The sequence below is a fragment of the Pan troglodytes genome, chromosome 4 (genome assembly GCF_028858775.2).
Source record: "Pan troglodytes isolate AG18354 chromosome 4, NHGRI_mPanTro3-v2.0_pri, whole genome shotgun sequence".
Taxonomy (NCBI): Eukaryota; Metazoa; Chordata; class Mammalia; order Primates; family Hominidae; genus Pan; species Pan troglodytes.
In genome coordinates this window covers 72,543,637-72,571,164 of record NC_072402.2, presented here as the reverse complement: position 1 = coordinate 72,571,164, position 27,528 = coordinate 72,543,637, and the positions used below count along the sequence as shown (strand labels likewise).

The 27,528-nt window shown below is 35.9% G+C and overlaps 1 long non-coding RNA gene across 1 annotated transcript; it reads left to right on the top strand.

Annotated features, from left to right (window-relative positions):
* On the top strand, positions 1-27,022 carry LOC129144141 (uncharacterized). Its single transcript, XR_008548318.1, has 4 exons — positions 1-90; positions 1,086-1,207; positions 26,335-26,409; positions 26,736-27,022. It is a non-coding gene; the product is annotated as an uncharacterized LOC129144141 (long non-coding RNA).
* Positions 27,023-27,528: the final 506 nt, after the last annotated feature.

Below are 27,528 nucleotides of genomic sequence, written 5' to 3'. Positions count from 1 at the left end.
AGTCTTTACTGAAACTTCTTGAGAAATCTTGAGCCAGTACCACGTAGCTGAACTGCTGCCAGATTCTTGACTCACAAAAACTGCAACATGGTAAGTTTTTTTTTTTTTCTGGTGGGGCAGGGGGCTGTTAGTTTATTAGGTAACAATAGATAACTAATACAATAATATACCCTCATATAAAAAACAAATAAAAGGTCCTGGGTTGTTGGCCTTGCCATGTTGTTTCTCTTCAGTTAGTTCTACTGAGGATCCATGCCATTTGGCTAGTTTAAGTTACAGTTTTGTTTGTTTGATGAATTTGAGCTCCTTGTTGTTATTGAAGATACGGATATTCTATTTTTTAAACTACTGTTGGTTCCGCTTTGATGGAAGATTTTGATTCCATTTGCTCATCTCCTTTTATTTTTTTTCTACATTCTTGCCACACTTTACACATTTACTTTACCATCTGTGGCAGATTATAGATGGCCACAAATTCTTTGAAACTTCTCCCATCTAGCCGTGGTATCTATTCACCCTCCTCTTGAATCTGGGTCTGATTATGACTGCTTTGATCAACAGAATGTGGAACTGACACTATGCCAGTTCTGGGCAGGCCCACATATTCTCTTGGGCCCTAAGCAGTCATACAAGAGGTCCAATTACCCTTCTAGAGAGACTATATAGAGAGGAATTGAAACTATATGGAAAAGGGGAGATCCAGTTGAACCCAGCCTTCCAGTAATCCCTACCAAAATGTTGGATATCATTGAGTCTGACATTGACCTTCCTGACCAGCTTGGCCTTAGATGAATACCAAGTAACTCCTATTAATGCCATGTGGAACAAAGGAATTGCCAACTAAACACTTCCCAAATTCATAACCTAGAATTTGTGAGATGTAATATATGGGTTTTGCTTAAGTCATCAGGTTTTATAGTATACAGATATATGTATTATTATTATGTATAATTATGTATTTCACAAAAATATATAATCAGAATATTATCTATCAATTTATATATCTTTTAGTGTATATTATTGTTTTTGCATAAATTCTAATGACTTCTAAGTTTTAGTATTTTCATTTTTTTTTTTTTTTTTAGACGGAGTCTCGCTCTGTCGCCCAGGATGGAATGCAGTGGTGTGATCTTGGCTTACTGCAAGCTCCACCTCCTGGGTTCACACCATTCTCCTGCCTCAGCCTCCCTAGTAGCTGGGACTACAGGTGCCCGCCATTAGTTACTTTAATGTTTATCCCTTATCTTCATGCTCTCAATATTTTTTCATTGATTTCAACATCAGTTTTTATTTAAAATCACTTTTTTTCTATTAGAAAATTTATTCTCCCCTTTACTCTAAGTATTATTTATTTTTAGCCTTTAAAAATGTTAATATCACCTACTGGTTAAAATTAGAGAACTGAATGATACTTGAAGGAAAAAGAAAATGTTGCTATTTTTATCTATATACTTTTATACGGTTTAAATATTTACTATAGCAGTGCATTTGTGAAGTGTTTTATACTTGAAAGGAAGAAAACAAAAGACAAAAAAAACTTCTATTTATTCTTAACTTTTTAATGTTTTAATTTCTAAATTTACGTTTAGGTTTATTATCAAATTGTGATTCTACCCTTCTTGGCAACCTATAACATTTAAATTCTGCTTTTTATCAGAATATATTTCAACTCAATCCAATAAAAACTATAATTTTGTATATTCTCAATCAATAGGGGAGATTTTGTGTTAAACAGTTAAAATAAAATTCAGTAGATAAGAAAAAATGTCAAAATATATCCAACATATATTTTATCACAATTAAAGTTGGGTCATCCAGAACATCTAAATGTTTTAATTTCTACAGCACTGAGCACTAGAGAGCCTAGACATTTTGACCCAAAATTTCTGCTGCTGAAAAAAAAAAAAAAAAAGAAAGAAACTGAAGACTTCCTGAAATTCTAGTACCTCAATCCAATTGGAAAAAAATTTGCCTAATCCAATCAAGCAAGTCCTCAGTGAGTAGCAACATAAACAAACACATAAATTTAAGTCAATATTTAAGTCAATATTTTTATTAAAATGCATACTGTTAAAGCCAAGACAAAAGATATTACAGGAAACATCTTTTTCCATAAAATATGAGTTTTGGTATCTTTTTGGACTAATACTTGGAGGGCATACAAGAAAGATGCCAAGACTTTAGCTCAGAGCCTGGAAAGGACAAGAGAGGAAAGTGTGATTTGGTCCTTGAGAAAGGATTGGTTACGGCTGCAACCAAGGGTCATCTGGTATGCTGAGTTGAGGAAAAACAGTGAATTCAGTATGGCTGCTGGCTTAAAAACAGCAAAGTACAGCCCAACCTTCTCTAACCCTAGAGACAAGGATTAGGAATATTTACCTTAATGTATATCATACAGAGCTTCTTGAAATATGAATGCTTCCAGAGAAGTGATCTTTATCATATTTCTATGGAGAAAAAACGTGGACAGAGTTTGAGTGGCTCCTCTAAAGGAAGTGGAAATGAGTCAGCACCCCCGAGATGTTGAGACTAATTACTTTACCTGACTTTCTGCTACAGGATGAAACCAACTAGACTAGTGTTTGACTATTGACCTCCTCTGAAGAACACATGTCGATTCCCTGGGGTAATTAGACTCTATTTCCCCAAAACTTTTTGGCTGAGGTAGAGACCCAGAAATGGTAAATGGCAGGTTTGGAGGGTTGTAATCAATTTCCTGTTTCTCTGTCCACTGCTTTCTGTTGACTCTACATAATACTTACTTCCTTGTTGACTTCAACAGCATCCATCAGCACAGTAGTCTGTGGTTAAGAGTGAACAAAATTTCCTTTAGTTGTCTGTCTCCTCATTTGGAGCAAACGGGAGAACATTATTATGGTCAAGATTAAGTCACCCACATAGAAAAACCTCTATTCGGAAAATTGTAAAACGCCAACACCAGTCTTAGCTTTCCCACTAGCCTGAGACAAGTTACTTGACTTCCGTGGACATCAACTTTCCATTGTCATTCTGAGGAGACTGAAGTAAATAAGAAGTTTTTAACAAAGACTTTGTGGACTTGGAGAGGTGATGTTGATGGAGAAGAGAGCTTCAAATACTCAGAAATGCAGTACAACTTTTAAGTTGTACTACATTTTTTTTCTGAGAATAAGCTTTAATCATTTTTACAGAGGTTTGTGACCTAAAATTGTTGAGAACTAAATATTTTTATTCTGTAAACATATGTTGAACAAGGCCTTGGGTTAGGCAAAGTGGGAAACACAAAATGAGTGAGACAAGTACCCAAATCATCAAAATCAAATGTACAATATGCTACTGCCACAGAGATGAAGAGACCATAGTATTTATAGAAGTGAGAGATTATAGCTGTCTGGAGGTAGGGAAGTGAGAATGGGGGAATACTTCAAGGAAAATAGTTCAGGTCTGTGCATGTAAAGAGAGCAAAGTAGTTGATGTAAAAAGAATAATAGGAGCTAAGCATAAACTCGAAAAACACTATGGATGGTAGTTGCAGTGGCTCACGCCTGTAATCCCAGCAATTTGGGAGGTTGAGGTGGGAGGATCACTTGAGGTCAGGAGTTCGAGACCAGCCTGGCCAACATGGTGATACCTTGTATTTATTAAAAATACAAAAATTAGCTGGGCATGGTGGCACACGCCTGTAATCCCAGCTACTTGGGAGGCTGAGGTACGAGAATCACTTAAACTCAGAAGGCAGAGGTTGCAGAGGTTGCGGTGAGCCGAGATCATACCACTGCACTCCAGCCTGGGTGACAGCGTGAGACTCTGTCTCAAAACAAAACAAAACAAAATACCCTATGGGTGTGAGGCAACGATATGCAGTCAGACACATTTGGCTAAGATACCAGATATGGGGAGAAAAGAAGGAGAGCAGTAAAGCATACAGCCAAGTAATGTATTTTAAAAATAAAAATAGCACACACATGGAAACACAAAACTGGCTAAGACTTATGCTAAGTCTATGCTAGTGCTTAGATCTCAGTGGTTTTTAACTTTATGGAAATATGTGCTTGGCTTCTATTAATACGAAATATCCCACACCTGATGTCAGATAGATGGATGAATAGATGGATAGATAGATAGATAGATAGATAGATAGATAGATAGATAGACAGATAGATAGAAACTTCCTTTCAACTCACAGAATTACTATATATCTACGGATGTAATCTATGCTGTTAATTCTCAATATTCATGGAATTATGTTTACAAAAATGCTGTGAGCACTGAATTAGTAAATACTGAAACATTCTTCCTAGAGAAAAGACAGGAAGAGGTTCCTATAAGCCTCTAGTCACATTTTTATCAACAGATCAATATATAACTTTGTTTTATGAATGTTTCTGTATAAAGATACCTTTTCTTAAAGGTTGACTCAAGAACTGCTAAGTAAATAAATGTTCATTCATGAACATCGAACTTATGACCTACAGCACTATAGGCCATATGTGAATTAAGCTTATCAAGCACAGATATATTCTCCATGAGGTTCATTGCAGCCTTCCTGTGCTTAGGAACACTAGTCAGCACTTTGGGACTACATTTCTGGGCCATTTTAAATGGTGAGATCACTAACAAGAAGCACACGAGTAAAAACAACGGCAATAAATAGACTATGGAAGGACCCTTGTTTACACTATTATACATGAAACAAAAAAGCAGAGTGCTGCCTTGTTTAACCTCAGCTGGGCATATGTGCATTGAACAAGTCAAATTTTTTTCACTCTACTTGTGTCTGTGAATAACCTCAAAAGTGTCCCAAGCATTTATTTTGGGTTACAAATAAATAAATTTCAGCAAGTAGGTGAATTTGTAAATATAGAAACTGTGAATAATGAATTTTGACTATAAATGTACATCTATATGTATATATATATGTGTGTGTGTGTGTGTGTGTGACCCCAAAATTCTTATTTTAAAATTCTAACCTGTGACATGGTGGTATTTAGAAGGCGGCCTTTGGGAAGTAATTGGGTCATGACATTGGAGCTTAAAAGAAGAGACCAGAAGTGGAGCAAGATGGCAGAATAGGAGACTGCACTGATTGTCCCCACCATGCAGGAACACCAAATTTAATGACTATCTACACGAGAAAAGCACCTTCCTAAGAACCAAAAATCAGGTGAGCACTTACAGTACCTGGTTTTAACTTCATGTTACTGAAAGAGGCACTGAGAAGGGGAGAAAAAGCCGTCTTGAATTACTAAAGCCACCCCTCCCCCTAACCCCTGTGGCTGTGTGATATGGAGAACCTGTGCACTTGTGGAAGAAGAACACAATGACTGTGAGACTTTGCATTGAACTTGGTTCTGCCGTCACAGCAGAAAGCAGAACTGAGCTGTAGTTAGCTGATGCCCATCCACAGAAGGAGCATTTGGACTGGGTCTAGCCAGAAGGAAATTACCCATCCCAGTGGTTGAACCTTGAGCTCTGGCAAGCCATGCCACCACAGGCTAAAGTGCTGTGGGGCTCTGAATACATTTGAAAGGCAGTCTAGGCCACAAGGACTGCAACTCCTAGGAGAATTCTATTGCTGAGCTAGACTCAAAGCCAGTGGACTGAGAGGGCACACAACCTACTGAGAAACCTGAAAGGATGGCTAAGGGAGTGCTTGTGACTCCCCTGCCGCAATCCTAGTCTGCATAGCTCATGGCTCCAAAAAAGACTCCTTCCTTCTGCTTGAGGAGAGGAGAGGAAAGAGCAAAGAGACTTCCTCTTACATCTTGGATACCAGTTCAGCCACAGTAGGATAGGGTACCAGGCAGAGTTTTGAGGCCGGGGATTCCAGGCTGTAGTTCCCAGACAGCATATCTAGACACACTCTGGTCCAGAAGAGAACTTGCTGCCTCACAGGCCAGGAGAGAGTAGCATAACATATTTAAAGTGCTGAAAAATGTTTACCCTAGAATAGTATATCTGGTGAAAATATCCATCCAACATGAATGAGAAATAAAGACTTTCCAAGATGAACTGAAACTAAGAGATTTCATCCATTCCAGACCTTTCCTACAAGAAATGCTAAAGAGAGTACTTCAATCAGGAAGAAAGGACTTTAATGAGTAATAATCATGTGAAGGTAAAAAAAAAACTCGCTGGTAATAGTAAGTACACAGAAAAAATACAGAATATTATAACACTGTAACTATAGTGTATAAACTACTTTTATGTTAAGAAGAAAGGCTAAAAGATGAACCAATCAAAAATAATAACTACAACAACTTTTCAAGACATAGAACAATAAAATATTGATAGAAACAACAAAAAGTTAAAAAGCAGGAAAATGAAGTTAAGGTGTAGAGTTTGTATTAGTTTTCTTTTTGGCTTATTTGTTTTTTATGCAAAGACTGTTAAACTGTTATCAGCTTAAAATAATGGTTTATAAGATAGTATTTGAAAGCCTCATGGTAACCTGAAATTAAAAAAATACAACAAATACACCAAAAATAAAAATCAAGAAATTAAATCATACCCCTAGAGAAAATTATCTCCACTAAAAGGAATACAGGAAGGAAGGAAAAAAGGAAGAGAAGACCGCAACAAACCAGAAAACAAATAGTAAAATGCCAGGAGTAAGTCCTTACTTATCAATTATAACATTGAATGTAAATGGACTAAACTCTCCTATCAAAAGACATAGAATGGCTGAATGGATGAAAAACAAGACACAATGATTTGTTGCTACAAGAAACACACTTCATCTGTAAAGACACACATACACTAAAAATAAAGTGATGAAAAAAGATGTTCCATGCCAATGGAAACAAACAAATCAAAAAAAAAAAAAAGTGGGAGTAGCTATACTTAGACAAAACAGATTCCAGGACAAAAACTGTAAGAAGAGACAAAGAAAGTCACTGTATAATAATCAAGCAGTCAATTCAGCAAGAGGACATAACAATTATAAATGTATGTGCACACAACACTGGAGCAACCAGTTATATAAAGCAAATATTGTTAGAGTGGAAGAGTGAGATAGATCCCAATACAATAATAGCTGCACACTTCAACAACCCACTTTCATCACTGGACAGATATTCCAGACAGAAAATCAACAAGGAAACGTCAGACTTAGTCTGCACTATAGACCGCATGAACCTAATAGATATTTACCGAATATTTAATCCAAAGGCTGCAGAATACATGTTCTTTTTCTCAGCACATGGATCATTCTCAAGGATAGACCATATGTTAGGTCACAAAACAAGCCTGAAAACATTCAAAAATTTAAAATAATGTCAAGCATCTTCTCTGACCACGATAGAATAAAAAAACAAAAATGACAAGAGGATTTTTGCAAACTATACAAATAGATGAAAATTAAACAATGTGCTCCAGAATAACCAGTGGGTCAATGAAGAAATTTAGAAAAAAATCAAAAAAATTATTGAAACAAATGATAATGAAAACACAACATACCAAAACTTGTGGAATACAGCAAAAGTGGTACAAAGAGGAATGTTTATAGCTATAAATACCTACATCAAAACAGAAGAAAAGCTTCAAATAAACAACCTAGCAATGCATCTTTAAAAACTAGAAAAGCAAGATCAAACCTAACCCAAAATTAGTAGAAGAAAAAATAATAAAGATCAGAGAAGAAATAAATGAATTTGAGCTGAAGAAAACAATACAAAAAATTAATGAAACAAAAAATTAATGAAACAAAAAGTTGGTTTCTTGAAAAGTTTAACAAAATTATCAAACCTTTAGCCAGACTAAGAAAAAAAAAAAAGAGAGAAGACTCAAATAAATAAAATCAGAGATGAAAAAGGAGATATTACAACTGATACCACAGAAATTTAAAGGATCATTAGTGGCTACTATGAGCAACTATATGCCAATAAATTGGAAAATTTAGAAGATATGGATAAATTTCTAGACACTTGCAATTTACTGAGATTGAACCATGAAGAAATTCAAAACTTGAACTGACTAATAACAAGCAATGTGATTCAAGTTGTAATAAAAAGTATTCCGGCAAATAGAAGCCTGGGACCCAGGCTTCACTGATAAATTCTACCTATCAAACATTTAAAGAAGAGCTAATAACAATCATACCCAAACTACTCTAAAAATAGATGAGAAGGGAATACTTCCAAACTCATTCTATGAGGCCAGTATTACCCTGATAACAAAACCAGACAAAGACACATTAAAAAAGAAAACTATAGGCCAATATCTCTGATGAATATTGATGCAAAAATACTGAACAAGATACTAGCAAAATGAATTCAACAATACATTAGAAAGATCATCCTTCATGACCAGGTGGGATTTATTCCTGGGATGCAAGAATGATTCAATACGCATAAATCAATCAATGTAATACATCACATCAACAGAATAAAGGACAAAAAACATATGACCATTTTCATTGATGTTGAAAAAGCATTTGATAAAATTCAACATCCTTTCATAATAAAACCCCTCAAAAACCTGGGTATAGAAGGAACATACCTCAAAACAATAAAAGCCATATACAAGAGATCCACAGCTAGTATCATACTGAATGGGGAAAAACTGAAAGTCTTTCCTCTAAGATCTGGAATAAGATAAGGATGCTTACTTTCACCACTGTTACTCAACAAAGTACTAGAAGTCTTAGCTAGAGCAATCAGACAAGAGAAAGAAAAAAGGGAGAAGTCAAATTATCCTTGTTTCCAGATTATATAATCTTATATTTGGTAAAACCTAAAGACCCCACCAAAAAAAACTATTAGAACTGATAAACAAATTCAGTAAAGTCACAAGATACAAAATCAACATACAAAAATCAGTTGCGTTTTTATATGTCAACAGCAAACAATCTGAAAAAGAAATCAAGAAAGTAATCCCATTTACAGTAGCTACAAATAAAATTACATACTTAGGGACTAAATTAAAGAAGTAAAAGATTTTTACAATTAAAACTATAGAACACTGATGAAAGAAATAGAAGTGGATTCAAAACAAAAGGAAAAAATATTCCATGTTCCTGGATTAGCAGAAACAATACTGTTAAAATGTTCGTACTAGCCAAAACAATACACAGATTCAATGCAATTCCTATCAAAATGACAATGATGTTCTTCACAGAAATAGAAAAAAAGAATTCTAAAATTTCTATGGAACCATAACAGACCCAGAATAGCCAAAGGTATCCTAAGCAAAAAGAACAAAACTGAAAGACTCACATTATCTGACTTCAAATTATACTACAAAGCTATAGTAACCAAAACAGCATGGTTCTGGCATAAAAACAGACATATAGACCAGTAGAACAGAATAGAGGACCCAGAGCTATATTCATACATCCACAGTGAACTCATTTTTGACAAAGGTCCCAAGAACATACATTGGAGAAAGGAGAGTCTCTTTGATAAATGGTGCTGGGAAAACTGGATATCCATTATGCAGAAGAATGAAACTAGCCCCCTATCTCTCACCATATACAAAATCAAATAAAAAATGGATTAAAGACTTAAATCTAAGACCTAAAACAATGAAACTACTAAAAGAAAACTTCGGGGAAGCTCTTCAAGACATTGGAGTGGGCAAAGACTTCTTGAGTAACACCCCACAGGCATAGGAAACCAAAGCAAAAATGGACAAATGGGATTACATCAAGTTAAAAACCTTCTGCACAGCAAAGGAAACAATCAACAAAGTGAAGAGACAACCCACAGAATGGGGTAAAGTATTTTCAAATGATCCATTTGACAAGGTATTAATAACCAGAATATATAGGGAGCTCAAACAACTCTATAGAAAAAAATATAGTAATCCAATTCAAAACTGGACAAAATATTTGAATAGAAATTTACCAAAAGAAGACATAAAAATGGCAAACAGGTACATGAAAAGGTGCTCAACATTATTTCTCATCAGAGAAATGCAAATCAAAACTACCAGAGATCATTTCACCCCAGTTAAAATGGCTTTTATCAAAAAGACAGGCAATAACAAATGTTGGTTAGACTGTGGAGAAAAGGGAAACCTCATAAACTGTTGGTGAGAATGTAAATTATTACCACCACTATGGAGAAAAATTTAGAGATTCCTCAAAAAACTAAAAATAGAGCTACCATATGATCCAGCAATCCCATTTCTCCATATATACTCAAAAGAAAGAAAATCAGTATATCAGAGATATAGCTGCACTCCCATATTTTTAGCAACACTATTCTCAATAGCCAAGATTTGGAAGCCACATAGAGGCCTAGAAATACAAGAATGGATAAAGAAGATGTAGTACATATACATATACACGATGGAGTACTATTTAGCCATAAAAAAGAATGAGATCCTGTCATTTGCAACACTGTGGATGGAACTGCAGGTCATTATGTTAAGTGAAATAAGCCAGGCAGAGAGACAAACACTGCATGTTCTCACTTATCTGTAGGAGCTAAAAATTAGAACAACTGGACTCATGGAGGTAGAGAGTAGAAGGATGGTTCCCAGAGGCTGGGAAGAGTGGTGGGGGGTGGGGGCAGGGAGGAAGTGGGGATGTGGAATGGATACAAAAACACAGAAATAATGAATAAGACCTAGTATGTGCTAGCACAACAGGGTGACTGTAGTATGAAATAATTTAATTGTGTATTTTAAAATAACTAAAAGTATAATTGGATTGTTTGAAACACAGAGGATAAATGCTTAAGTTGATGTATACCCCATTTACTGTGGTGTGATTACCACACATTTCATGCCTGTATCAAACTATCTCATGAGATAGTCCACTCTCCATTTCCATCCAGGGTATTGCAAATGATGGGATCTAAATATGTACACTTACTATGTACCCACAAAAATTAAAATAAATTAAAAACAGAAAAAGCCAGATAGGTAACATTCTCTTTCTGTAAGTGAGGATACAAAGAAAGAGAAGTCACAGCCTGCAACCTGTAAGAGAATGCTCACAAGACCCAGTCCATGCTGGGACCCTCATCTCAGACTCCAGTCTCCAGAACTGTGAGAAATAAATTTCTGTTGTTTATAAGCTGCCCAGTCTAAGACTGTCATAGCAGCCAGAACTAAAACATGTATATATACCTACACATCTTTCATGCAAATTACAGAATTACTAAGTAGGAAAATTCACACAAAGTAAATGATGATGTTAAGGGCTATTTTGTTGTCTTCTAAATACTCAGTATTCATTCTAAATGGGAAACCAAATAATACTCTGAAAGTGGCTTGGTTAGGATGAAACTGGAGAACATTACTTACATTATTTGATGGTTTAATAGTATTAAGCCAAAGGAGGCAAGTCCTTAGTGAAATGGAATATTAAGTAATGTGTAAATTAATATAAATGAAGATGCTTTGGGAAAGTTAGCCAAGTACCCCTTTGGCTATGACAGCCTGGATTTTCAACAGGTACAGGGAGGACAAGTATTTTTGTGGCAACATCTCAGGGAAAGTAGGCTTCTTTCCAAATGGCATCCACATATACAGTTTTAAAAGATAAATTGTTTCTTTTGATTCCTCTTTCCAACTTTTATTTTTGATTCGGGGGTACATGTGCAGGTTTGTTGCATGGGTAAATTGTGTGTCATGGGGCTTTGGTGTACAGATGATTTCATCACCCGGGTAATGAGCATAAATGCCATAGGTAGTTTTTCAATCCCCATCCTCCTCCCACCCTCCACCCTCAAGCAAGCTCCAGTGTCTACTCTTCCCTTCTTTGTTCCCATGTGTACTTAGTATTTAGCTCCCATTTATAAGTGAGAATATATGGTATATGGTTTTTTGGTCCTGCATTAATACGATAATGGCCCCCAGTTCCATCCACATTACTACAAAGGACATGATTTCATTTTTTTGTTGGCTGCATAGTATTCCATGGTGTATATGTACCACATTTTCACATCCAGTACACCATTGGTGATCATTTAGGTAGATTCCATGTCTTAGCTATTGTGAATAGTGCTGTGATGAACATACGCACGCATGTGTCTTTATGGTAGAACGGTTTATATTCCTTTGGGTGCATACCCATTAATTGGATTGCTGGGTCGAATGGCAGTTCTGAGTTTCTTTGAGAAATCTTCAAACTGCTTTCCACAATGGCTGAACTACTTTACATTTCCACCAGCAGTGTGTAAGTATTCCCCCTTCTCTGCAACCTCACCAGTACCTGTTATGTTTTGACTTTTTAATCATATTCATTCTGACTGGCATGAGATAGTATCTTATCATAATTTTGATTTACATTTCTCTACTGATTAGTGATGTTGACCATTTTTTTCATACGCTTATTGGTCTTACGTGTATGTCTTCTTTTGTGAGGTGTCTGTTCATGTCCTTTGCTCATTTATTTAATAGATTTCATGTGCGTCCGTGTGAAGAGACCACCAAACAGGCTTTGTGTGAGCAACAAGGCTGTTTATTTCACCTGGGTGCAGGTGGACTGAGTCCGAAAAGAGAGTCAGTGAAGGGAGATAGGGGTGGGGCTGTTTTATAGGATTTGGGTAGATAAAGGGAAAAGGGGGGTTGTTCTCCAGCAGGCAGGAGTGGGGGTCACAAGGTGCTCAGTAGGGGAGCTTTTGAGCCAGGATGAGCCAGGAGAAGGAATTTCACAAGATAATGTCATCAGTTAAGGCAGGAACAGGCCATTTTCATTTCTTCTGTGGTGGAATGTCATCAGTTAAGGCAGGAACCGGCCATCTGGATGTGTACGTGCAGGTCACAGGGGATATGACGGCTTAGCTTGGGCTCAGAGGCCTGACAATAGAGTTGCTTATTTTTTGCTTGTTGATTTAAGTTTCTTATAGATTCTGGATATTAGACCTTTGTTAGATGCATAGTTTGCAAATATTTTCTCCTATTCTGTAGATTGTCTATTGACTCTGCTGATAGTTTCTTTTGCTGTGCAGAAGCTCTTTAGTTTAATTAGGTACCACTTGTCAATTTTTGTTTTTGTTGCAATTGCTTTTGGTGTCTTCGTCATGAAATCTTTGCCAGGACCTGTGTCAAGAATGGTATTTCCTATGTTTTCTTCTAGGGTTTTTTACAGTTTTAGGTTTTACATTTAAGTCTTTGGTTCATCCTGAGTTGATTTTTGCATACGGTGAAAGGAAGGGGTTCAGTTTTCATCTTTTGCATATGGCTAGCTAGTAATCCCAGCACCATTTATTGAATAGGAAATCCTTTCCCCCATTGCTTGTTTTTGTTGAGCTTGCCAAAGATCAGATGGTTGTGGGTGTGTGGCTTTATTTCTGGGTTCTTTAACCCAGAACCCAGAACCTGGGATCTGTTTCATTGGTCTATGTGTCTGTTTTTGTACCAGTACCATGCTTTTTTGTTTACTGTTGCCTTGTAGTGCAGTTTGAAGTTAGGTGCTGTGATGCTTCTGGCTTTGTACTTTTTGCTAGCTAAATTATTTCTTAATGAAGGCCCATAAATAAAAATAAAATAACTCCTATCTTACCTGACCCAAGGGAGAAAATATTGCAACTAACCTGGAGGAAGTGAGGCTGAGTTTGAGTATGAATGAGTAGAGAATCAGGTGGAAAGGTGCCGGATTCAGGTAATGATGAGTTCCCATTTCCTCCAGAGGTCCACTTGGTGACAGGCAGGGACCATCAGGCGTGAATCCCAATTATTTCCTCATTCTTCTCACCTAACCCTACTAGTGTTGACTTGAAAATATATCTCAATAAATGCACATCTTTCTCTACTCCTTTCTCTTGGCACTTCAACCAAGAGACCATTCTTTATTCTTGAATAATCTAAGCCCCCTTTTTCCCATTATTCTCCCTACTTGAAAAGATTTTCCTCTAGCCCTTCAATGGATGGCTGATCTCCCTCCCTCAGACCTCAGCTTAAATGTCTCCTACCCAACAAAGTCTTTCTCATTCAGTCTGTCTGATCCTAGGTGTCCTTGCTAGGTCCTCAACTATTTATTTCCTTTCTATAGTAGTACAGCACATAGTGATCTTGCTTATTCACTTGTTCACGTGATCATTATCTATCTCCTTCCCCTGTCATATAAACACCATGAACACTAAGAACATAACCACCTTGTTTACCACTAAATCCCCAAAGGCTGGAAAAATGCTTGCCTCAAATTAGTTACACACTGTATGTTTAATGAATAAACATAAAGTCTACCTAAGTCCTTAAGTAGACTTTCTTAATAATCCTACAAAATAAAGACAAATTAGTGAAATTATAACTTATAATTGCATTGCAAGATTACAATCCTCTGGTTGAATTTTATGGCTTTTCAAATTGAGGCCAGGAATGTTCAGCATGTAATCCTAACCATGCAGGTGAATTTGTAAAGTAGGCTGTTGAGTGCCAGCTTTCAAATATCACTAACACCACCTGTTAAGACATTTAGTTTATTGCTTAATATAATATATAACACCATCTATCTCCACAAAGTTTCAGCAGTGTCATGAAGGGAATAGGGCAAGGACAGAATTTATTAAGAATTGGAAATTTTGTGTAAGATGGAGGAAAAGTGAAAGGGAGGACTTGATTAGGATTGTATAAGAATTAACAACTTTTCAGGACTGCTGGAAATAGCAAGGTAAAGATGTTGGCACAAAAGATTCAAAGATCTTTCCAGTAAGATAGACAGTAAGGTTTAGTTGTTTTGCTTTATTTTGTTTTGTTTTGTTTTGGAGGGGATGAGGACTTAGGTAGTTTTGGTTCTCAGTGTCCAAGCAATGTAGGGCAGATGATTTTGGTTTCAGGGTGAAGGCTGGATCACAGTAACACCTTCCCAATTCCATGCTCCCACAACTAAACCAAATCAAGAGTTTAGAACTAAATGGATTATCTTCCCCACTCCTTCAAAATGTACATTTTAAAAACAAGTTTCTAGGAAAAAAGCTACATATTTAATCTGATGAAGTAGGACAATTTTAAATGGGAAAAAATATGAACTCCATTCAAATCACGTTGCTGCTCATGAGGCACCCCTGAGGATAGCTATACTTACAAGAGATTGATAAGAATTCCATTAGTACATATTAATATTTCAGTCTATTTAGAAAAAATACATATTCACTTAAAAATGGTTCTTTGCTTTTGTTAGGTATAGCAGTAAAATATAAAACTTCCAATGAGATTTAATATGTGGATAAATAATCTATTTAATATGATATGTGTATTTTAGCACCTAATGAGGGAGGGACCACATAGTTTGAATTGCATAATCTATGCAGTAGAGTGGCTTTTGATTCAATTGCTCAGTTGAATCAATTAAATAACATGCTTAATTGATTGCTTTTCTCTCCAATAAAAATAACCTTATTGGACTGAATATGCCAAAATTCCAGTCAGATATTTTGAAGTTACTTGTAGTCAGAAATCAGGATATTCAATATTCTTTGTCAAAAAAATCTCATAGGTTTTTACAAGCATCCATAAAGTTTCTCGGATTAGAATTTTTTAGGTTTAACCACAGACCTAACCATTTCTGAAGACAAAATTGATCAAATATTGCAATTTTATATGGTACACCTTAATAGAACTTGAGAGCTGGATGAGGTCTTCAAAGACATATGGTGCAATCAAACTCCTATTGGAAGCTAGAGCTTGTTAGAGACAAACAGGTTGCAAGAGTCAGTCAGCTTGTGGTCAGACTTAGGACTGAGAATCCAACCTTCTGACGTTTGCCCACTGCATTCTGCTCAGGGTTCATGCCTTGACTTCCTGACAAGTTTTAAAAGTAACATCTTTTAAAAATAATTGTTGCATTTTGGATAATCTAGGCTTGATTCATTCAATATGTTTAGCTCGGAAATGGTTGGATTTTTGCTTCAGTCCTTAGTTAATGGAATATTATTTCACAATAAAGTGAGATTGTCCTGTCTTTCTAGCTTGGCTCAAAAGCCTCTTGAAAAACTTATTTTGGAACAGCTAATCTTTTTAGTAGACTCATTGTCCTTTAACTATGATCCAGCATGCTTAGGCACATACGAAGGAGTTTCTGTTAATTGGCTAATGACAGACACACAAGACTCGAAACTCATTCACAACTCTAATTTCAGCATCAATGTCTATAGAGCATTCAGTTCCTTAGAGCATTAAAACAATCGCAGATCAAACTATAACAACTTGATACTTTCATTATAATTTATTTTATAAAGTTTTTTCTGCAGGTTGGAAATCATTGCATAATTCACTATAGAGCCCCTTTTATGAGAGTCAACGGGAGTGTAGTTGTGACTATTTAAATTTATACTAGGCTCTGGGATTGAGTCGTAGGATAGAGCATCAGATGCCCACAGAAGCATTCTCCACACTATCCCTGTGTCGCTGTGGCTTCACAGGAGGTGGAAGATTGCAATTCCTTCAAAAGGGAAGGAACAAACTTAGTAGCCTTGCATGCTATTTGACTGCATGTTTATAATGGTGCCTTAGGAGGAAAAAGTTTTTGCCAATAGAAAAAAATAGATTTAGAAAAAAATTCTAAATAATAAAATAATAAATAATAAAACAGATTTTTTCTATTGGCAAAAATTTTAAACACTTGTTGTGTAAAATGTGGGAAAATGGAGACCTCAGGGTAAGAATGTAATCTGTAACAACAACTTTAGAAAACAATATAAGAAGGTCTTGAAAGTTACACAAGTCCATTCTGTATGGCCCAGTAATTTCATTTCTAGACATACACTGTAGAAACATTTTATATCTCTACAGGAGGATAGTGTTGTATAAATTATTGGTGTTGTATAAATTTATATTTTTATCGGTGTTGTATAAATTTATCTTGGTGTTACATAAATTTATAGTTTACTAAATTTTCCAGAGTTTGAGCACCTTATTTCTGGTGGGCGAGGAAGGATCACAAAAGTTCTTTCTTCTGTAAATTGCCTTTCAATTTTCTTTGCCTATTTTTAGTTGGGCTGTTTATCTTTGTCTTATGATTCAGGAAGCATTTGTTTCTTAAGTCTAACTTATTGAGTTATGTTTATATACACTAAAGTATATCTGTTTTAAGTGTAGAGTTGAATTAGTTTTAATATACACCTGTTTAACTAATATCACATCCAGATAAGAAATATTTTCCTTATGGCAAAAGTTCGTTATGTCTATTGGTAACCAATCATACCTCTCTCCTCCTACCCTCGAGCCCCTGGAAACCACTGATCATTTTATTTCTCTGGAAATGTTTATTATTTTTCCCTGGGCCCTGACAATCTTCCAGTAGAAGTTTTGCCACTATTTTCTCTTGATAAATAACTACTCTCAAGGCAAGAGCTAGACCTACTTCTCTGGGTTCTCTTTTCTTAGATTTTGCATCAATCCTAGGTCCCCTTACCAGCTGGCTTCCTGCTAGGTTTGGCTAAAGGGAGGTTAAAGCTCTCCTCAGGTGGCACCTTCTTTATGGCTCTAATTCTCACTAGGTTCCCATAACATTTTTCAATACTTGGTCATATAGTTGATCACCCCTTCTTAGTCTTCATTTTCTGTTTGCACAGAGTCGCAAAATCAATGAGAAGTAAGAGCTTAAGGACTTTTCACTTTTTTTCTGAGTATGCTTACAGTCACATGCATGCCTGTAGTGTTTTAAAATCCCAGAAATATCTTAGGGCTTTTCCAAAACTCCTACTGAATTTTTGTTTACCTGATTTTTCCTTTTAGCTTCATGGTTTGTCTACTGTTTGCCTCAACAGTCATTCATGGCTTCAGTCAGACATGAAGTTAAGCAATTTCCTGTGATTGTTTTTGGCAAACACCCTCAGAGAAGAGGCTTTTTGCACTGGTAGCTCTGACTGAGGTCAAATAAAGACAGCCTTGCAAGTGAGGTCTTAAGTAAACCATCAAACAGGACAAGTAATGGCAATGCTCTGGCAAGGGTCTTTGAAGAAGCTCCAAACCCTTTCTACTTCCAGTTGCAGCCAGGCTGCCGGTTTTCACTCTGATGCAGACTGTCAGTTTTCAAGGCTACCACAGAGCTGGATGCTAGAAAGTGGAACTATGATAAATTAAAATGTCGCAAAGCTTTCTGTTCTTATTGAGATTCTGTCACTTTTCCTGGGGTGGGGTAGGGGGGCGGGGAATGCACTTCATGTTGCTGCAAGCCTTTTGTTAGTTTTTAGAGTTCTGGAAGTTTTGATTTTAACAAGTTTTTGCCAATTTTCTCCTTGCTTTTATGGAAGAGAGAATTTTCAAAAATCTTTAATCTGTTATTTTCACTAAAGTCCTATGATCAGTTTTAAATTCCCCAACTGTCTTGATTCAGGTTTAAAAAATATTTAAATTTCCTTGATGATTGATAAGAAAAGTGTTTTTCCCTCCCCTTCTAGATACAAATTATTATTCTAATTATGCTGCCTAAAATCTCTAGTTAATAGTTTACTGTGCACCTAGCATGAGCTAAAGACTTAATAGAAATTGAGTATGAAGTATGATTCTTTTGCAGTTACAAAAACAAGAATATAAAAGCTATTTTAAAATATTAATAGAAATTATTTACATAGTTGTTTCTTCATTAGAAGCAAAACCTAGCTGATGAAATTATGTCTTTTTCCCAAAAAACATCCAGTATTCTAATTTCAATTGGCACTATTTTAATTAATGAGAGACTTCATAATAAATCATTTGTCAAATTTATAAATATACTAAATTTCACACTGATGTATCTCTGAATTGCTTTAAATTAGATAATTTGTAATGTGATTCATCTTCTTCAGGCAACACCTCTTGTGGCAGTGAAATGGATCCATACATTCTTTTGTTTGCCTTTTTGCTCTGTTCTGACACATCACATAAGTTTCTTGGAAGACAAAAATAATTTCTTAAGAGTTTTTGGTTTTGTATGCTTTCAACAATACCTTTGGGTAGCCAAAATAACACTTGAAATGCATTCTCCATTGTCTCTCCCAAAGTACTTGACGTGGTCTAATTTATAAAGCAGACCCTTTTAGGCAGGGCGCAGTGGCTCACGCCTGTAATCCCAGCACTTTGGGAGGCCGAGGCGGGTGGATCATGAGGTCAGGAGATCAAGACCATCCTGGCTAACACGGTGAAACCCCGTCTCCACTAAAAATACAAAAAAAAATTAGTCGGGTGTGGTGGCAGGTGCCTGTAGTCCCAGCTACTTGGGAGGCTGTGGCAGGAGAATGGCGTGAACCCGGAAGGCAGAGCTTGCAGTGAGCAGAGATCGCACCATTGCACTCCAGCCTGGGCTACAGAGCAAGACTCTTGTCTCAAAAAAATAATAATAATAAATAAATAAATAAATAAATAAATATAAAACAGACCCTTATAAAAGTGACATGTTTCAGCAAAATACACTCCATGAGGTATTTTATTACACTTTATGAACAATTCTACGGATGGAAAAAGTTACACTTACAATCATGTTACAGACTCCCACATCTGTAGATGTCTTTGATACTAGCGCTTTCTGAAAAATTCTGACACAAAATATCACTTGGCTTAGTAGAGATGATAAAAAAAGAACAGGCTATCTGAAAGAATCAGCATTAATTTTCTATCTTTTTGTTCTTGCTTGGCGTATCTCATTTTGCCCTTTTTGTTGTTGTTGTTGTTGGTATGTAAATTGCTTTTAATTTTAGTATAAAAGCAAAAGACAAAAGTATTAAGAATAACTATAAATACAAAATTTGTTAACAGATATACATAAAACAGATGTTAATTATTTCATTTATAACATAAAGTGTAGGGGGTTGCTAAAGTGTAGGTCTTTTGTATTCTATTATATTAGATTGGTGCAAAAGTAATTGTAGTTTTGGACCATTACCCTTTTTATCTGGGAGAGTTTTGTGGAATTAAGAATCTAGCTTCACATTGGAGGCCCTGCTGGAAATATGGATGACAGAAAAATTTGCTAATATTGTCAAACGATCAGTAACCACAACAAGAATGCAATTAGGTACAGAAGAGATGTATTTCAATCTGACTTTTAAACCATGAAACTGTGTGATAATTCTGCAAAGTTATATTTTGTCAGCAAACAAGCTGCGTTGGCAGTTCCCATAGGCAAAGTGCCAGACAGCTCATGTACAAGGGAATTGAAACATTGAAAGGGATTTCTTCCCTTAGTTCCTTTCATAACCGTACATATCTGTTATAGTTGGAGGGAGAATACTTGAAATTATTTCTGGAAGATACGGGAACTTTTGTGTGAAAAAGGGCTACAGAATTTTGCCTGTAAAGTTATGCTAATCTCTGTACAGAAATGTCTGACAATTCAGAAGCTGAAACTCAGCAAAATCTCTACTTTAAGTGTCAGATAAAGCCTAACGTCAAAGGAAAGGGCAAGAGTCTCAGGAAAGAGGTAAGCAAATAAAACTAGCTCTACAATAACCACAATGTCATTTAAAAATCTGCAGTGTCCCTGCCAGATTAAATGTACTGAGAATTCATCAACCCTAAAATCTATAGGAAATGTCCCCTTATTGAAGGTACCAGGGCCTTGGAAACATTCTCTTCTTCTCTAAATTTTCTCAGTAAACTCCAGAATTCTCTTTTATAAGCCATATGGAATCATAAATTTGTTTATCTAATAAATTACAAAGATGACTAGCAGCACATCACAATTAAGGGGTATCTTTTACCTACTGTTCTCAGCTTTGGAGCTATGGCAAAAATTCTGAAACAATTAAAAGTCTCAATGTACATACTGTTAAACATATAGATGATAACAGTCAGGGAATAATTATAGTGGTCCAGACAAGGAAAAATGGCAACTTGAACTAAGCTTCTGTTGATATAAATAGACTTGGACAGAAAGATATTATAGTTTGAATATCTATTTTAAAATTAACTAGGTAATAAATTTGATTTATGTTGAAGGGTAGGGGGAAGATAAAAGTAGACCCCTAGATTTTGGACGTGACAGAATGGATGAATAATGGTCCCATTCATCATATAAAAAATAATTGAAAAGGATTATATTTGATGTAACAAAATCATGAGACTGATATCGTACCTTTGAAGTTTGAGAATATTTTCAGATATCTGAGAGACAATATTGAGTGTATAGTCCAATATGTGTCTGGAGTTCAGAAAAGAATTCTGTACTGGAGAAAAAAAATCCAAGAGCTATAAAAAATAAGTACATGGTAATCGAAGCTATAGTTAAAGATAAAATTTCCCAGCTGGGTGCAGTGGCTCACGCCTGTAATCCCACCACATTGGGAGGCTGAGGCAGGCGAATCACTTGAGGTCAGAAGTTCAAGACAAGCCCAGCCAACATGGTGAAACCCCATCTCTACTAAAAATACAAAAATTAGCCGGGTGCAGTGGTGCCTGCCTTTAATCCCAGGTACTCCAGTGGCAGAGGCAAAAGAATCGCTTGAACCCCGGAGGCAGATGTTGCAGTGAGCCAAGATGGTGCCACTGCACTCCAGCCTGGGCAACAGAGCGAGATTCTTCTCAAAAAACAAACAAACAAAAGATGAGATTTTCTAATATAAAAGTAAAGAGTATGAAAAGAAAAAAGATCTACAAATGAAATTCAAATAATTCCAGTAATTAATGGCCAATATGAAGAGAATGTGCCCCCAGTGAAGACAAGAGACTAAATGCCAAAGAGGTAGGAAAGGAAACCAGAAAGATATATTATTTCAGTAACCAATAAAGAGATCATTTAAATAAATGAGGTGTATTCGATGATGTCATATTGTGCTGAGACACTTATAAATAATTTTAAATCTCCATTGCATTTGGTAGCATGGAGGTGGTTGGTGACTTTAGCCAGTCAGGTTGGAATAGGTTAAGGAGTGAGTGGAGGGTTGAGGAAATAGCAACTGCAAGTAGATACAACTCTCTTGAAAGATATGCTAGGAAATGAGAGAAAACTAAGATAACAGAGGGAAGAGGTGGTGGGGTAAAATGTGTTTTTTAAAGAGTTGAATAGATCTGAGGATATTTAATTGCTGCCAGTAAGAATATCATTAAGAAATACAACAGGGTTACTATAACAATGCAGTGCCTATTTCATATAGCTAGAAGAGATTTTGAATATTGTCACAAAAAATAAATAATAAATGTTAAAAGTGATGGATGTGGTAATTACCCCAATTTGGTCATTATACTATGTGTATTTGCATTGAAACATCACATTGTATCTAGTAAATATATATAATTATTATGTGTTAATTAATTATAAATAAAATAAATAAAGTGTTAATTCTCAAAGAAAAGCAATATAACCAACAGGGTAAATTCCTTTGAAAGACAGAAGATGAAAAAAGAAAGAAATAGAGAAAGAAAGAAAGAGAGAGAGAGGGAGGGAGGGAAAGAAGAGGAAGGAAGGAAGGAGGGAAAAGAAAGAAGGAAAGAAAGAAAGAACAAAAGAAAGAAAGAAAGAAAAGAAAGAAAGAAGGAGGGAAGGAAGGAAGGTAGGAAAAGAAAGAAAAGAAAGAAAGAAAAAAGAAAGAAAAGAAAGAAAAGGAAGAAAGAAAGAAAGAAAAGAAAGAAAGAAGGAGGGAAGGAAGGAAGGAAGGTAGGAAAAGAAAGAAAAAGAAAGAAAGAAAAAGAAGGATGGAAAGAAAGAAAAGAAAGAGAGAGAGAAAGAAGGGGGAAGGAAGGAAGGAGAGAGAGAAGAAGGGAGGGAGGGAAGAAGGAAGGAAGGAAGGAAGGAAAGAAGGAAGGGATTTAGATTGGATATGGGAAAGAGGAAACCCTCAAATATAACCAAAGAGAAGAAAAAGAGAACGGGTATGTGTTATGGCTAATTTCATGTGTCAACTTCACTGGATCACAAGATGCCCAGATATTTGGTTAAATAGTATTTCAGGTGTGTCTGTGAGAGTATTTCTAGAAGAGATTCATGTTTGAATCAGTATGCTGAGTAAAGCAGATATCCCTCTCCAGGTGGATAGGCATCATCCAATCCACTGAGGGCCTGGATAGCACACAAAGGTAGAGGAAGAGAGAATTTTCTTTCTACACCTGACTGCTTGAACTACTACATCAGTCTTCTCCTGCCCTTAGACTGGGACTTACACCATCAGCACAACTAATTGTCAAATGTTCAGACTCATACCAGAGCTACACCATTGGCTTTTCTGTGTGTGTGTGTGTGTGTGTGTGTGTGTGTGTGTGTGTAACATATATATATATATAGAGAGAGAGAGAGAGAGACAGAGAGAGAGAGAGAGAGAGAGAGAGAGAGACAGAGAGAGAGAGAGAGAGAGAGAGAGAGAGAGAGAATGCACCAAAGGGGAAAAATACAAATAAGAATGAATGCTGACTTCATATGAGGAGTAATGCATCCCACAAGACAATGAAACAGTATTTTTAAAGAGCTAAAAAAAAATTTTTTTAGTCACTGCTAACCTAAAAGTCTATATTCAGTAGAATAGCCTTCAAATATGAAGGTGAAGTAAAAACATTTTCAGACTAACAAAGCTGATAGACTTCATTGCCAGCAGATTGGCACTATAAAAATTGGTGAAGAGAGTACTTCAGCTTTAAGTTATGATACCAGATAGAAACACAGGTCTGCAGAAAGAACTGAAGAGCATTAGAAATGGCAAGTATGAAAGACTTTAGTTAATAATTTCTTTAAAAAATAATTACCCACTTAAAGCAAAAATAATAATCCATTATGTAGTTTGTAATATGTGTAGAAGTAAAACATATGAAAAAAGTAGCATAAAAACCAAACATTAAAAATATTACAGGTGAGTTATTAACAAATATATAAACTAAAATTCTAAAGATTTCAGAAGCATATATAGGAGAACATAATTTATGAATTGGAGTAGTAACATATTTTTTGGATGAGAAAAAAGAACAAAACAAAGGAGAATGATTGATAAATTCAAATATACTGAATCGAGTAGGATAGGGAACTATAAACAAAAATAAAAGACAAATAATAAACCAGGAAAAGATATTTATCCACAAATTGCAAAGAATTAATACTTAGATTACTATATAAAGAATAAGGATCAAATCAATAAGTAATAAAAGAGTGATCTAAAGCAAATAAAATGACCAAAAGGTCAGTATTATTCATGGGGAGGAAACTAAAAGTATTAATAAATATGTTAAACGCAACTCAAACTTAAAGAATTCAGGACAATTACCACTAAAACAATCATATGACACTAGTTGATTTTCATTCAACTGACAAAAAATTTAGAAGTCTGACAATAAGAGGCTATTTTACTTCTCTTACGCTACTGATTAGCGTGAATTGGTACATGCTCTTTGGTAAACAATTTGGATTTGGCATTAGCTGATAAAGTTGAAAATGCATTTTTCCTATGACCACGTAAGTTTCTTCCTGGAAACTTTAACACACATAGGCATAAGGGACATGGACAAGAATATTCACGACATCTTTGTTGATAACAGCAAAAACTGGAACAATCAAAATTCCGACTAATCAAAAAAGAAATAAATATATATTTATATATTTTTATAAGGGGATAATTCACAATAATTAAACAACAAACAATAACAGCAATTTAAAATAAGTACAAAAACAAAATTTCAAAATGATAAATTCAGAATACTATTTATATAAGCTTAAAACAAAACAAAACTGCGTTTATGAACCCATACCTATGCATATTTATTTATTATATGAGGTGGGCAGATGTCTCACAATTATAGATAATTATAATCCACAAGGTTTTACTACTTTTGATGACAGAAACTAGTCTAATCCATCCTTGTTTCTCAATACAGAACATATAATAGGGGCTTAATAAATAATTGATAAATAAATTAATGATAAAATTCAGGTTTCATGACTCTCAACTCCAATTCTCATCATATTTATGCAATACTAGGTAAGGCCTTTGTAAACATGCAATATATGTTGAAAGAGAAAAATTAGCTTGTCTTCAGAGTAGCTGAAAACAAAAACCAAAAAGCTTTGCTAATTTTAGCTTTAAAAAATCTCAAAAATTATGGGTAACACAGTAGCATTCCTACTCAAAGGACCATATATTTGAAATATTGTTCTTCAAATAATTATGCTTCCATGTACTAACAGGAAAAAAGAATGTCAAACTCTCAGGCTGCTTTTAGGTATAATTCCAACATCTTTTCTTTTCTCATGAATGTCTGAAATTACGTTGTTCTCCAGATGCCAGTCACAAGACCAAGTCAGACCCATCAATAGTTTACTAAAGACAAGCCCAAATTGTCACAAATCCAGAAAGACAAAACTGTAACATCACTACTTGAGATTATGGTCATTGTAAAGCAAATCCATTTAATAGTAATTTTCCACCTTTTTTATTCTGCTACACCTCATATGTAAATATGTACAATAAGAATTCCATGGGTACACCTAGCAAGAGGCATCATTCAATATACCCTCCAACTCACATTTTAGTTTCTCAAAAACTTTCATCCCAAGAAGAAAACACATACTGACTAATGTGTCCTCCCCACTCTATCTCCTCCACTTACGTCACTGGACATCTGTCCTTGATCTTTTAATTTGTGTCAGACTAGGCCAGAAACACTATGTGGGCAAAGAAAAAGACCATTACTGTTTTACATTTATCTCTCCTCATCTGGGAAGTTGAGATACACAGGTGTGTGACAAAGGAATTTTGGAAAAAAAAAAATTAGAAGCTAGGGGATGTCATTTATGCATTATCCAAAATCTATTTTATTCCAACAGTAATTTAACTGTCTAAATCCACATTCACCTATGAAATGGTTTCATATGTGAGCATATGTATTACAGTAGAAAAAAGGCAAAGAACCACAGTTGTTAGGTAAATCTCAACTGCTTTGAGATCCCTTAGCGTAGTCCTGCCAGGAAAAGCAAGCCCAACTGGAAAATGTTTTTCCCTCCATCACAAAATCAAATTGTAAACTTATTACATAGGCTACCAATAAGTGTCTGCTGTCCCCCTAAATTATACAATTACCCTTTTAATTCTTACAAAATAAAGTTCATATACCTAATAGGATAACAGTGATCTTTCTCTCAAACCATAATCCAGAACTTAGTGTGCCCTTCTAATCTACAAGATGAGTGTGATGGTTAATATTGAGTGTCAACTTGATTGAATGGAAGGATGCAAAGTGTTGATCCTGGGTGTTTCTGTGGGGGTGTTGCCAAAGGAGATTAACATTTGAGTCAGTGGACTCGGAGAGGCAGACCCACCCTCAATCTGGGTGGGCACAATCTAATCAGCTGCCAGCTCAGCTGGAATAAAAGCAGAAGAACGTAGAAGGACTAGACTGGCTAAGACTTCTGGCCTCCATCTTTCTCCCATGCTGGATGCTTCCTGCCATTGAACATTGGACTGAAAGTCCTTCAGCTTTTGGACTCTTGGACCGATGCTAATGGTTTGCCAGGGGCTCTCAGGCCTTTGGCCACAGACTGAAGGTTGCACTGTCGATTTCCCTACTTTTGAGGTTTTGAGACTCGGACTGGTTTCCCTGCTCCTCAGCTTGCAGATGGCCTATTGTGGAACTTCAACTTGTGATTGTGTGAGTCAATACACCTTAATAAACTACCTTTCATATATACATCTATACTGTTAACCCTGCCCTCTAGAGAACCCTGACTAATACAATGAGTATGGATGTGCCCACAGGATCTCCCTTGCCAGTAGTGGTGGGGTAGAAGTATGCAGTCATCATTAGGCTCTGAGGCTTAATCAAGCTAAACATGATAATCTAGTACCCACAGTCTAGCTTCATGGCTATGGTGAGCTCATTAGGGATAAGAAGTGACTTGAGGAATGGAAAGAGAGCTAAGTTGTTGTCAGTGGATTTAACAATATCATTCTCACTTGCAGTATGCTGACTTCCAGGGCCAGTTCTTCAGAATCTGCTTTTTCTCCTGAAATCAGGCCATGTGAAAAGAAGATGTTGCCTCCTGGCACAGATCATTCATCCTGCCTGGTCCTCAGTCAAGTCTCCAGCAGCTTGGAATGTCTGAAGAATGAAAAGCCTGAGAGACAAGGCCCGGGGATGCCCAACATACATTCTATAAGTGGGGAAAGTGGATAAAATGTTTTCTGTGTGGAAAGGACAAATAACAGTTAATTTCTACTGGAAAAGTAAACAAAAACCGTAATTAAAATTGCTCAAAAGTAAATTCTGATGCATGGCTTTGCTCTCCTGATGCGTGTTCCAAAGCCTTCAAACCCAGAGCACATAACACCTTTTCTGTAATCCTTTACCCAGTACCTATCAGGGGACACAGTTACCCGCTGCTGTGGACCAAATCATCACCCATCTTTCTAATACTATGATGTACTTGCATGATAGTCAGCTTACCAATGTGTTTGAGTATGCAGTGGGATTGCAAACTGATCAAAGATTTTGTAAAGAATATGAGGTTGGTAAGGACCATATCAGTTTTAAAGGTGAACCATGAACCCCCATCACCAGAGCCAAATGAGAGCCCTTTAGTTCAAGCTGTATCCAAATGAGATGTACAAAAAACTGCTTCTCTTCAATATTTGGCCCACATTTTTCCAATGGAAGCATTTTTCTCATCAGACTGGTGTCAACTGCCAACTTGTAAATAAAATATAAGCTTAGTTTTGAGCTGATTATGGGCAATATCATAACCTCATTTATTCAGACAAGCTACCCAAA